We start from the raw sequence: 14,514 nt of genomic DNA on the forward strand, positions 1-14,514 counted from the left end.
GTGCTGCCCAGGACACAGCCTGTACTTGTCCTTTGGCATTCTCTGTTCTTGGCTGCCTCAAGAACTTACTCTGACCAAACCATTCTGGTTTTCAGGATCCCATCCCAGAATGGCCTCCTGGCAAAAGCAATGCATGGGGAAGTCTGTCATTTAGGCCAGAAATCCCTCAGTTTTCTATTATCCTGCCTTCTTCACTCCATTGTTTTTTTTTCCTTCCCTAGGGCCTCATGGAAAGTGCCACTTTTCCATTCCCAGGAAAACTCTTGCACTTATAAAACTGATTACATTATTTTCTATTTCCTCTGAGGCCTCCAATAATAATATTTTATTAATTCATTCAATGAACATTTACTGGGATTATACTATGTGCTAGTCCAAGGATCAGTAAGCTACAGTTGCCTGTTTTCATTTCAATAAAGTCTTATATTTTATGTATTATCTATCTATTGTTTATGGCCACTTTCATGCTACAATGGCAGAGTTGAGTAGTTATAGCTGAAGATGACTGGCCTACAATCCCTAAAATATTTACTATCTGGCCCTTCATACAAAAAGTTTTAAAACCTGTGCCAGGTCATAGAGACTCTGAGATGACTCAGACTTGATCCCTGTCCTAGAGATGTTCTGTCTGGAGGGTGGGGTGTGAAGGGCATGGAAGATAGGTCATAACAGGCAATTATAATAAAGCATGGGTGATACCACTTTGATAAAGGCAAACACAGAATATTAGAGCACATATAAGGGACACTTAACCCAGATGGTTCCAGAGGAGATGTCCTGGAGGAGATGGTAGGTGAGCTAAATTCCGAAGGATAAGTAGCAGTTAGGAAGGCAGGTAAGGTTATTTTTGAAGACAAAATAATAGATGCAAAAGCAGAGGCATAAGAAAAAGCCAGAGATATGTGTAAGACTACGAGTAGGTCATGGTAGTGTGTGTGTGTGTGTGTGTGTGTGTATAAAGATTGGATGATCAATGTTGAGATCAGTCAGCCAGGCAGATCATGATGGGATATGACTGTCTTAATAGAAACTTTTTACCTTAAAGGCAATGTGAAGTAGAGAAGAGAATAAGATAGTCCTGTCTATAGACTACTCCCAGATCTGTATGTGCTCATTTGACTTCTGCTTCTGACTCTGATGAAGTAAATGGCACTGCACTAGCCCTCTGGACATAAATAACTATAAATGGGCAAAATATATTAAACACCCGTTTTCAAATGTTGGAAAACAGACCGCAAAGGACTATGATCACTGACAGTAGGGAAACACAAGAGGTGAGCCCACGTTTGCTCACCTAGGCTTTCTGCCACAGACACTTTCTTGTTTACGGTGCAGGAAGGTGGAGTAGAACTGAGCATGGTAAACTGTCTGAGCTGAGGAGGTAGAGGTAAGAATTTGGGGCAATTGAAGTAGATAGGATTTATGGGCTAGAATGCCAGAGAGGAGGAAGCTGCACAGAGATGGAGCTTCAGAATATGCACAGAAGTCCCCTTAAATCTTTGACCAAACACTAAGCTTCACATGTGCAGAGTGACACTTTACAAGGCCTGGCAGAGAACAGTCCCTGGGGAGCTAAGAGCTGAATAGAGATTCTAGAGGTCACACAATGCCAGAGATATAAAATGTCTACCCATCCATGTTAGAGAGACCTTGATGAACACTCTGTACATTCAACTGAAACCCTAGAAAGGCTATAATTTAGTGGCAAAACTACATTAGCCCTAGAGTAAAGGCTACTCTAGACTTACCCCAACAAAGCTTAGAAAACAGGCGTGGGAAAGGAATCAGGCAGATCCATCAGTAAATTAACCATCTGTCATACTCTTTAAAGGAAGATAAAAAATCTAGACACTCAACAACATAATATTTACAATGTTCATCATGCAATAAAAAATTTCTAGACATGGCTGGGCATGGTGCTCAAGCCTGTAATCCTAGCACTTTGGGAGGCCTAGGTGAGAGGATCACTTGAGCACAGGAGTTTGAGATCAACTTGTTCAACATAGTGAGGCCTCATCTCTACAAAATATTTTTAAAAACTAGCTGGGCATGGTGGCACATGCCTGTAGTCACAGATACTCCAGAGGCTGAGGTGGGAGGATCACTTGAGTCCAGGAATTCAAGGTTGAAGGGAGCTATGGTTGCCACTCATTCCAGCCTGGGTGACAGAAGGAGGTCCTGTCTCAAAAAAAAAAAAAAAAAAAATTACAAGAGCAGTGTAGAAACAGGAAATGTAACCCAGAACCAGGAAAAAGCCCCACAGTCAATAGCAGGAGTTCCCAAGATGATTGACATGTGGGATTAACATACAAGAACTTTAAAACAGCTATTATCAATATGTTCAAGGATTTAAAGAAAAAATGGACATAATGAGTGAACAGATAGGGAATTTTGGCAGGGAAATAAAAACTATTTTAAAAAGCGCCAATGAAAATTTCAGGAGTGAAAAATATAGTATCTGTGTTTGAACACAGCAAAGGAAAAGATCAGTGAACTAAAAGATAGGGTGATAAAAACAATTCAAAATGAAGCAGAGAGAAAAACGGGCTGAAAAAAATGAACTAGAGTACATATAACTGTGGAATAAAAACAAGTGGTTTAACATAGGGGTAATTGGAGTTCCAGAAGGAGAGAATAGATAGATTGAGTTAGAAAAATATTTGAAGAGACAGGCCAGGTGCAGTGGCTCACATCTGTAATCCCAGCACTTTGGGAGGCCGAAGTGGGTGGATCACAAGGTCAGGAGATCGAAACCATCCTGGCTAACACTGTGAAACCCTGTCTCTACTAAAAATACAAAAAAGTAGCTAGGTGTGGTGGTGGGCACCTGTAGTCCCAGTTACTTGGGAGGCTGAGGCAGGAGAATGGTGTGAACCCAGGAGGTGGAGCTTGCAGTGAGCCAAGATCGTGCCACTGCACTCCAGCCTGGCCAACAGAGGGAGACCCTGTCTCAAAAAAGAAAAAAAAAAAGAAAAAGAAAAATATTTGAAGAGACAATGCCTGAAATTCTCCCAAATACCAACCTACAGATCCAAGAAGATCAACAAACCCCAAACAGAATAAAAACAAAGAGAATGATGCCTAAGCACAGCATAATCTAATAACGAGAGAAAAACAGAAAATCTTCAAAGCAACCAAAAGCAATAAAAGACACAACGAGGGAAACAAAGACAAGAATGATGACTTACTTCAAAAACAAAGCAAACTAGAAGACAATGAAATGACAATTTTAAAGCTTTTAAAAAAATAAAAACTGTCATCCTAGAATTCTGTCTTGCAAAGATATCCTTCAAAAATGAGGGTAAAAATAAGACTTTTTTTAAATAAATGAAAGCTGCGTGAATTTATTATTAGCACATCTGCAGCATATGAAATATTAAAGGAAGTTCTTTAGGCTGAAGGAAAATGAAAACAGATGGAAATACAGATCTACATGAAGGAATAAAGAGTGCTGGAAATGGGAAATATGTGGGTAAAGTGCACCTTTAATCTCTTCACTGAGGAGCTTCTGCCTTTAAGTAAAGAGGTTCAAGTTTTCTCATTCTGGGTGAAAAAAAAATCTTCCATCAATGCTTTGTTCTCACAAAAGCCCATCTTTTGCCTTTCCTGCACCTCCAGGCTTTTCAGAAAGGTCAGTCTGAACCCACTGCTTCCATTTCCTCTCCTTGAATTATCTCCCTTGCAATCGGAACGTGAGCTTATTTTCTCCACCAAGTCTTTAAAACTGACGTTTGCTCCCCTCTGTTCCCACATTTGAACAATTGCTGGGGGCATTTAGAGGAAAATTACTCTCTATCTTCATTTCTCATTTAAAAATAAAAGTATGCTTTGAATTCAGTAATATTCACCCCTTTTAATGTAAAGTCTAGCAAGTTTTGACAAATGCAGGCAACTATATAGTAACTACTATAATCAAGATAATGAATAGTTGTATTACCCACCCACATTCCCACGTAACAACCCCACCACCACTCCCAGCCCTTGGCAACCTCTGTTTTGTTTTCTGTCCCTATAGTTTTAAGTTTTCCAAGATATAAGTGGTCTCCCACAGTATGTAGCCTTTTGAGTCTGACTTCTTAGCATCATGCATTCAAGATTTATCCATGTTGTTGTATGTATCAGTCTCTCCTTCTTCTCAATTATCTAGAAAGAAGAAAAGGACCTCCTACTGGCTTAAGGATATCATCACATTCCTGTTTTCACCATATACTCACTGTGCAATCTTGAACAAGCTATGTAAATTCTCTAAGAGCCAGTTTTCTTATCTGTGAAATAGAAATAATAATAGTACCTGTCTTCTAGGGTTGTGATGTGGTTACAGAAGGAAATCCATATTACAGCACTTAGCACAGTTCCTGGCACACAAGAAAACATTCAATAATGCTTATTTTAAATATCAATATTTTATTTCTCTAGGAAAGACAGAAATTGGTAGCAAACCAGGACATGCACAGGACCTGCCCATTAGGGTAGGACAAGGTCTTAGAGGACAGCAAGCATTTTAAAGTGAGGTAGTCAGTTCAGGTCACAGTCAGCACTGGGGGTGCAGAGGCCCCTTGGGAGGGTGGGCAAGTGGTGGGAAAATAGTGGCAGAATGAGTCAGGCACACAGACAGAAGTTCCCAGAAGCAGGCATAAGGCTGCTGACATAAGCTGGGGGCTACTGCTCCAGCTCCAGCCTCTGAACTTAGGGTGGGGAACTGACAAGAAGCTGAAAAAGGAGTGAGGGCTAAAGCAACATCTCTGTTTGGAGACTCGAAGATATGGGCATGGTCATCTTGAGCACAGAGATAGTTTAGAACCCCAGAGAGTAGCCTCAAGGGACCCAGGGCCTGAATCAGGGCTGGAGGCTCTTTAAGTACTTCCTGCCTCACATAAATATTACCCTGGGAACTAGGAAATAAGAATCATTAACATGTAGTGAGACTTTAGTATATGCTTACATATTATTATTTAATCATGGAAATAAACTTATTTTACAGATTAGCAAATTAAAGCATAGATAGATTAAATGATGTACCCAGGACTACCCATCTAGTATATGGCAGAGCCAGGATTAGGATCCAGACTGACTCTCTCAAGAGTGGCACTGTCCAGTTGAACTTTCCATGAAGATGGAAGTATACTATACTTCACTGTCCAATATGGTAGCCACTTCTCATATGTGGCTACTGAGCACTTAAATGTGGTCAGTGTGACTGAGGAGATAAATTTTAAATTTTATTTAATTTCAAAAAACTAATTTAAATCTAATCAATTTTAATGTATCGAGTAGCTACCCTCCTGGACAGTACAGCTCTAGAATTGGGCATATGTTTGTGTACTGCTAAATATAAGAACCAATTGTGCAGGTAGTCCTTTCTGGCACAAGGGGATGGGAGAGGAAAGACTCTACTGATGACTGGGGTCTCTCACAATTGTGGATCACATGTGGCAAGTAGACAGTTTGCAGGAGGAGTCTGCACTTGAACTAAGACTTGGCCTGTGGCAGCTACAATTGGTGCCCTGCATCACACTCTCCATCCACCTCCGATTTCAGCCACAACTATGGCAGGCAGGGGTGAGCACTTGCTAATGCTGTCAGTGAGTGTCTACCTCAAGGGCCTCTTCCTGTTTACTAACTCGTGGCCTTCTCTGAAGCTTTGAGAGTCCATTTGGCCAGCAAGCAAGTGCCTGGGAGTGTGGGGAAGTTCATGCTACTGCAGACAACCCTTGGTCTATAGGGGGTGGGTGCTAGTAGAAAATTCTGGAAAGTGGACAATTCTGGACACAATCTTTACACCTTTCAGAAGTACACTGATGCCAGTGACCTGAATAATGCACTCTTACCTTGACCCTTCCTCCTTCCTTGTTACTCTCTCCCTATTCCTTCACTTCTGCTTCCTCTAATACCTTCTACACAAAATACCTGCAGGCCTTGCCTCAGATTCTGCTTTTAGGAGAACCCAAATTGAGAAATGGCTTGTCCAACTAAGATCATGTGTCTGGGCCCAGAGATCCCTAAAATAATTGTGGGGATTAGAAAAGAGGCAGTTAGGGGTGCTCCTCCTGTTTCCACAAGCAGAATATAGGTAATCCTCTATCACTCCTCTATCCAAAGCTAGGGATGTTGTCTTCATTGTCATTGTCTCATCATCAATATCATTATCATCACAATCACTACCATTTATTATTGAGCATGTTCCCTGCATCATGTCCTTTACAGGGGTATCCTTCCATTCTCACAGTTGTCTTACTAGGAAGGTCAGTTACCATCCCCATGTTATGGTGAGGCAACTGAGTTGCAAGTAGGTGGCAGGGCTGAGATTTGCACTGACCTGCCAAACTTAAGGCCTTGCCCTTTCTACTCCACTGGGGATCCACAGCTTGAGCCAAGTTCAGATTTAGTCAGAAGGTCATTCTGATGTCACTCATGCCTGTCACCAGAATTAGTTCTTGGGGTGGAGATAATGGGGAGACATACGATGGGACCTATCCAGTGTCCTTGATAGCATTAGGGGTATTAACTCTTGGTGTTCATAGACTTCATCCTTCTTTGACCTCAGCCTTCCCAGCCCAATCTTTCTGAACTTCTGACTCTTGATTTATTTGGATATCTATAAATAAAGCCTAGCTAATCACCTGATTCTCATCCCAGACACAAAGAACATAATTTCAGGGCACCCCCAAACTCTCATTCCCATTGGTACAATAAAGGCTGGTTGATGGTTTATTATGCACTGACAACACTACAATTATATATCTAGAAAGAATATTATTTAAAGGTGTCCTTCCAAGCTGACTTTTCCACATAAACACTGTTAAATATGGGAGAGAGGCTGTATTCCTGGACAACTTCCAAATGTTTAATACTCCATTAACACTTGAGTTTGAAGCCCCAGGGAAGGAACTGTAGCACTATGGATGATAAATTCTAGCAATGTTTATCTAATTTAAAAAATCTAGAAGCTTGTATTTAAAAAGCTTAGCAGGAGCAGTAAACAACTTTGCTTTGTTTTTTAGAGTATAACAAAAAGAATGGACATCTCCCACTCCCATTAGTTCATTTTTTTCAGATTTGAATCTTAATTCTGACGGCTAAGCCCTGTAAATAAGTAAGCCAATGGTCTTCCGTATTTGAAAAGTTTTTAAGCAGAAGAGAAGAGGTAGTGAGAAACAGGAATTACTGAGCACCTGCCTGTACCAGATGCTTTATTATGCATTGTCTAACTTTCTTCTCAATGCTATTTCATTGATGAGGAAACAGGCTCAGAGAGGATCTATAATGTGACAGTGGACACACTGCCAGGGAGTGGTTGGACCATGACATGGCTCATGACTAGTTTGTCATTGGGAAAGCTTTTCGTTCTGTCAATAAGAAATAAACTAGAGGATCTGGGGGAAGTTTGTTAAGCTAATAATAGAAGCAAAGTCTATTTAACTAAGTCTATATATAGGACAAAAGAGGGGTCAGCCCAGGTAGAAAAAAATGCATCTCAAAATTGAAGGTAAAAGTGAAGATGGAAGCCCAATCTCTTTCATTGCCATAGATGTAGAAACCCCAAAATATTAGCAAACTATATCCAGTTAATTAGAAAAAGTATTCTATATAATAACAATGTGGGGTTTATTCCAAGAATACAAGGGTAGTCTAACATTCAAAATTTAATCAATACAATTCATCACATTAACAGAAAAAATTACATGAATATGTTCATAGACCACAGAAAAAGTATCTGATTATATTTGATACACATTCACAATAAGAAGACATTTCAGCAAACTAATAATAGAAGGAAACTTTCCTAATGTGACAAAAATATTTACAAAAAAGCCATAGCAATAATCTTACTTAATGATGGATATTAAAAGCTTTCCCCACAGGATTGGGAACAAGTCAAGAATGCCCATTATTACCACTTCTATTTAACAACGTATTAGAGGTAACAGCCAGTGCAATAAGGCAAGAAGGAAAAAGAGAACTATAAAACTAGAAGGGAATTATTGGCATAACTTATTGTGTATGTAAATTCCAAAATAATCTATATACAAAGTAATCGAAGCAATAAGTGAATTTAGCAAAGTCTCTGAAAATTAATTCAAAATACAAAAGTCAATTTAAGTCCTATATACCAGGGACAAACAACTGGAAAATGAAATTTTAAAAAGTTATTATTCACAATAGCATAAAACATATAGGAATAAATCTCATGAAAAACTGAACAAGACCTCTTCTCTACAGAAAGCTATAAAACATTATTGACAGAACTTAGAGTAAAACTAAATAAATGGAATGATATGGTCATTGATTGAAAGATTTGATAATGTAAAGTTGTCAAATCTCCCCACGTTTTTCTGTGAGTTCAAAAACAGTCTCAATAACAGGTTTTTAAAAAAATATAAATTGATCACGATTCTAACATTTATGCAGAAATGCAAAAGACCAAGAATAGCCAAATAATCTTGAAGAAGAAAAAAATTGGAGAACAGTCCCAGATATCAAAGCTTTTTATAAAGGAATCATAATAAAGACAGTGTATTATTGGCAGGGCAGACAAACAGCAATGGAACAGAATAACAGAAGAGTCCTGAAATAGACCCACAGATATAAGGTCACTTGATGTATGACAAAGGTAATGCTGTAATGAAGTAGGAAAAAGATGGGCATTTCAATCAATGGTCCTGTAGAAAAAAATTCAGAAAGACTATTGACTCCTACCTTACACCATACACAAATTCAATTACAGATCATTTCAATATCTAGATATGAAAGGTAAAAACTATAAAGCTTTAGAAGGAAATACAAGAGAACATCTTCATGACTTTGAGGTAGGCAAAAACTTCTTAAATGGGGTACAAAAGGTGCTAATCATGAACAAAAACAGATAATGTGGACCACATTTAAATTAAATCCTCTATTTACCAAAAGATTAGAAAAGTGAAAAGGCAAGCCATAGAATGGGAGAAGATGTTTGCAATACATATAATTGACAAAGGACTTTTATCTTAACTATATAAAGAATTACTACAAGTCAGTAAGAAAAAGGCAGAGAATATAACAGAAAAAGAAAGAATGATCAAAACATCTGAACAAATACTTCAGGTTATCCAAGTGGTCAATGACAACACACTAGGCAAAATTCAAAGAAGTGCAAATCAAAATCTCAATTTGATATCACTACTACATCCAGTAGTTAAAGTAGAAAAACAAAACAAAACCATATCAACAATATCAAGTATGGGCAAGGATGTAGATTAATTAGATCTCTTTTGGTATGGAAAATTGTTTAGCTGTATTTATTAAAGCTAAGCCACTTGTGTTACAACTCAGCAATTCCACATCTAGTATCTAACCAACAGAAAGGCACATGTATACTTATCAAAAGACATAGACATGAATGGATATAGCAGCACTGTTCATTATAGCCCTAAACTGTAAACTACCCAAATGTTCATTCATAACAGGATAAATGAAAAGTGGTAGATTCATGCAATGGAATATTATACAGCTATAAGAGAGAACATACACCAAAATAATATGCAACCACATGGATGAATCTCACCAACTATAAAGTTAATGATAAACTATAAACAAAAGAAGCCAGAAACAAAAGAGTACATATTGTAAAATTTCCTTCTTAAAAAGTTTTAAAACAGGCCAAATTAATCTATGATAGAAGTCGAGATGGTTGCCTTTTGCAGGCAGTAGTGACTGGACGGGGACAAAACAGAGGCTTCTGAAGTCCTAGTCATTTTAAGATTTTTGTGCTGGTGAAATGAATGTGTTCACATGAATGTGAAGCTTTGAGCTATAGACTTACAATTTACCCACTTTTCTGTGTGTATGTTATGCTTCAATAAAAAGTTCCCTTTCAATAAAGAAAAACTAACCAAGTGTTGGCAGAAGCAGAGTTACTTTTCTTGCCTTGTCTCTCCAGGCTCACTCTGGCCTACCCTATGCTTGAGCTGCGTTGGATGAAAACCGAAAGTTTGATACACCTCCTAATGGGGGTGGTAACAGGGAAATGACAGTGATGATCAGTGAGCCTGTAAGAGGCAAAGGTGGGAGGACACATGTTACCCCAGAACATTTTACAGATCAGAGGTCAGGAGCTCTGGGACAGGAGTGCCTGCCTGGAGCCATTAACCAGGAGTTGCAACGCTGTTATTTTTAGTCTGGGATTTGACCTGTCAGGGAGGCAGCCTGGTAAAGAGAGAGTTTAGTCCACCTTTCTTTAACAAAAATTCACCGTCACGTGTTGTGCTCTAAATCCTACATATGGTCCTGGGGATTCAGAGAGAAACCAGAAAAGGGTCCTGCCCTTGAGGGTCTCTCAGCATATTAGGGGATTAAATGTGAGGACAGGCAATTACAGTGCAGTGTGGATAAAGTGTCGTGATAGGATAGCCACAAAGCAGAAATGAGGAGGGCCACCGATACAGACTGGGGAATTGGAAATGGCTTTCTGAGGCAGGGCAGTGGGGTTAATGCAGAGAATGAAAGGGTGGCAAGCAAACAGTCAGGTGAAGAAATGGAGGCTGGATGGAGGGTGGCAATTGCAGGAAATAGCCTGTGCAAAGGCCTGGAGATCAGAATGAGCAGGCTGCTCTCTAGGAACCTGGACAGACGTGAAGCCAAGAGTATGATGTGCAGAGGGCATGAGATTAAGCTGGAACAGGTCAAGTTCCAGTGAACTGAGTGAGATGTGTCAAACAATCTGTATTTTAACACAGGGTGATGTAATTAAATCCTGGATCTGCTCCTTTTGAACTCTGTGACCTTGGGAAAGTCCCTTCTGCTTTGGCAGCATCAGAACTTTATTTGTTTTACCTTGAATATTAGCTTCCCTCTAATACTTTTAAAAGTACATAAGGACTAAAAATCAAAACAATTGAACTCATAGACACAGGGTTGAAGGATGGTTACCAGAGGCTGGGAAGGATAGTAGGGGGATGGAAGGGAAGTGGGAATGGTTAGTGGGTACAAAAAAATTAGAAAGAATTAATAAGACCTAGTATTTTATAGCACAATAGGGTGACTATGGTCAACAATTGTATATTTAAAAATATTTAATAACTTAAAAAGTCTAATTGGATTGTTTGTAACTCAAAGGATAAATGCTTGAGGGGATGGGTACACCATTCCCCATGAAGTACTTATTTCACATTGTATGCCTGTATCAAATCATCTCATGTACCCCATACACATATAAACCAACTCTGTACTCAGAAACATTTAAATAGAAATTTTAAAAAGTACATAGGAGGTGACTTGCTTTCCAAAGATCTGCACATAGTAGGTACACTCAGGAAATCTGGTTGATTGATGAGTGTCTAGGGCTAAGAAGCTAAGGAGAACAGCCTCTTAGCCTTATTTAAGAACACAAAAGCAGGCTCATACCCACGCCCACCATCACATCCTCGCATCTGAGAACACTGCAAAGGCAATAATTAGGATGAAAAATTCCCCTTTCCAAGTTTCTGAAACCTGCAGCCCATGGTGGTGGCTGGTGGCTGGTTTGTCCCTGGAGCTCTGGTGAAACGGAAGACTCCTGTTTAAGCAATTCCAGGCAGGAGAGGTCTGTTTTCTCTTGATGGAGAGGGATTGTTTATGATTAGAGGGTTATTTCCTTAGTGCTTTTTTGAGTTTCTTAGAGATTAAATTATTGCAGTAAGGGGGCAGCAGGAATTCTTTTGGCTTTATAAGGTCTGGCTTCCTAGTTCTCCCTTGCAGGGAAATAAAGGATTTGCATAACTTATTCATTGCTTGAACAAATTTCAAGGGCGCTGTCAGAATCAAGACCAGACCAGGCAGCAGAGCTTAAAGACTAGACAGAAAGATCGGTATTGGGATGAGCAGACAGGCCAGAAAGCCCCTGGTGTTAGGCAAGATCAGGGATTAGGAGCAGACAGTGATAGAGAGACACTGGGCATCAGGCAGGTCTGGCAGCAATAAAAGGCAGAATTCTAGCGCTTGGAAGAATTAGAAGGAGCAAGGAAGGGACTTCATCCCTGGAAGACCAAAGCCAGGACTCCTACATGGGTCTTGCTGGGGAAAAAGGCCATTTTATAAAGGACAAAGTCAGCTGGATAGTAGGTAGTCCCTAACTATCTATGGAATTGACACATGCATGAAAATTAAGACCCAGTTCTGAGAACTGGGGTCCAAGGTAATAAATAGATCATGAAAAAGGGTTATAATAATAGCTACCAAGTATATAACTCTGAATATATGCTAGGCACTCTTCTGAGAGCTTCACATAAATTAATTAACTTCATGCTCACATTAGTCCTATGAAGTTAGTATTATTATTATCCCTATTTAATATATGAGAAAACCAAGGCACAGAGGGGTTAAATGTCTTGCCTAGACTCTTGCAGGTAGTGAGTGGTGAAGGCAGGATTTATGCTGACTGCAGAGTCTATGTGCTTAATAAAGCTTTAGATGTAATGGCCTTGTTAGAACTGGTACAATGCTGGGTTGCTAAACTCTTGTGCAATTCTTCCAAATAAGGAAACTCACTGGTTTAGAACCTAGGTCTGGACTGAGTCTGAAGGGTCTTCAGCAGCCTCACTTTTCAGGAGTTCTTTTGCCTTTAAGCACTATTTGTTATGGATTATTTTCCAAGCACATAATCTCTAGCTGCCGTGTTTAAGACCCTGGTCAATGTAAGGTTTTGGTCTGCCAGCTTTTTTCTCTCTTTTTTTTTTTTTTTTTTCCTGCAAATTTTGACCTAGGAGCCACCAGGATAAGGAACTGTTTTCTTGCCTCTGCTAACAGAAATATCTGACTGACAGCCTTTCAGGTTCTTGGTGTCCCTGCACAAAAGGTGGTATGAGCCACTTTTCAAGTGTTGAGCGTTCAGAACTCAAGTTAACATCACAATTCTGTTGACTCGTTTCTGTGCTCCTTGGTCAATTTGTCACTTTAAAATTCCACGTCACTTTGTCAATCAAAATAAGCATTTCAAAACAGAGTTAAGATGTTACTCTAATCAGTATAGCCTAAGTAAGTAGTAATGAAGAATAAGACCCACGTAAGTTGAGCTTAAGCAGCATTTTACTGCTTTATTTTCAAAGTGAAACCCAAGAATCCTTGCAAATTGGATGTTTGGCAGGAATGAAGTGGCTGGCACAAAACACGCAGCGATTCCAGTCATGATCATGAATAGTCAGCCTTATTTGGCATAAACAATTCTTCAGGGTATATTTTGAACTCATTGTTTGGAAAACTTAAGCATATAAATGCTGTTAGCTTCAGCAGAGTTTTGTGTGTACAATTCTGAGTAATCTTATTAGATTGTTAGTACATACATATTCCTCCTATGATCATTTCAAGTAACTGAAATATTCTCTTAAAAGTGAAGACTTCTTGCAGCAAGTTCATTGAGTAACATGTATTCAGCACTAACTCTCTATCAGATATGGTGCTGGAGCTGGGGATATAGTAATGGTCCCAACCAACTCTAATGTCTTTCTTGAGAGTCTTCCATAAAATCATAGAATGCAGGGAAAAAGCAAAGAGGACACAGAAAATGAAAGGTAAGGAAAAGGATGTGTTCATCATATAGAGAGTTTGTCCAGTGTTTTTTCTAATATATGTGGTATCTTGAAGATACTAATTATGATTGCTGCCCCAGGGTTGAGGGTAATATGATTTTTCCAGCCCTTATAGATTAAAGGAAGCATGATGCATTTAACTGATACAGATTTTAAAGAAGATTTAGAGTCTGTCTTTTATGACATTTCCTTGATATTATTACAAGAGATGGAGTGAACCCCAGAATCCCAGTTCATCTATCCATTCTGTTATCCGTCATTCATTCGATACTTCCAGCTGTCTATTTTGTTTTGCATAGGCTGGGAGATAGTGAGGCAGTCATGAACAAAACATAGTCTCTGCCCTCAGGGAAACAATAGCCTAGGGCAAGTGTGATAGTGAATATTAGATGTCAACTTGACTGGATTGAAGAATGCCTAGATAGCTGATAAAATATTGTTTCTGGATGTGTCTATGAGGGTGTTGCCAGAGGAAACTGACATTTGAGTCAGTGCACTGGGAGAGGAAGACCCGTCCTCTCCTCCTGCCCTTGGACATTAGACCTCAGGTTCTTCAGTCTTTGGGCTCTGCAACTTGCACCAGTGGCCTTTCAGGGGCTCTTGGGCCTTTGACCTCAGACTGAGGGCTGCACTATCAGATTCCCTGGTTTTGAGGGTTTTAGACTTGAACTGAGCCAGGCTACCAGCTTCTCTCTTTTCCCAGTTTGCAGGCAGCCTATCATAGGACATCATCTTGTAATTGTACGAGCTAATTCTCTCCAATAAACTCCCTTTTATATACATATATCCTATTGGTTTTGTCCCTCTGGAGAACTCTAACACAGATTTTGGTACCAGGAGTAGGGTATAGAATGTATAGTCCAACAGGCAATTGTTTAATTGATATGCAACTGACACAGTACAGGTAGCATAGCAATTACTCAATAATTCTTATAAAGGAAGAGATAAAATAAGAGATTATGGGTTTCTGGTTCCA

The 14,514-nt window shown here is 39.4% G+C and overlaps 1 protein-coding gene across 1 annotated transcript in view; it reads right to left on the reverse strand.

Moving 5' to 3' along the window:
* The window catches only part of SPON1 (spondin 1), a 296,524-nt gene that overhangs the window by 128,751 nt on the left and 153,259 nt on the right, over nucleotides 1-14,514 (reverse strand). The window lies entirely within an intron of this gene.

Source organism: Macaca fascicularis, chromosome 14 (genome assembly GCF_037993035.2).
Source record: "Macaca fascicularis isolate 582-1 chromosome 14, T2T-MFA8v1.1".
In the NCBI taxonomy this organism is placed as follows: domain Eukaryota; kingdom Metazoa; phylum Chordata; class Mammalia; order Primates; family Cercopithecidae; genus Macaca; species Macaca fascicularis.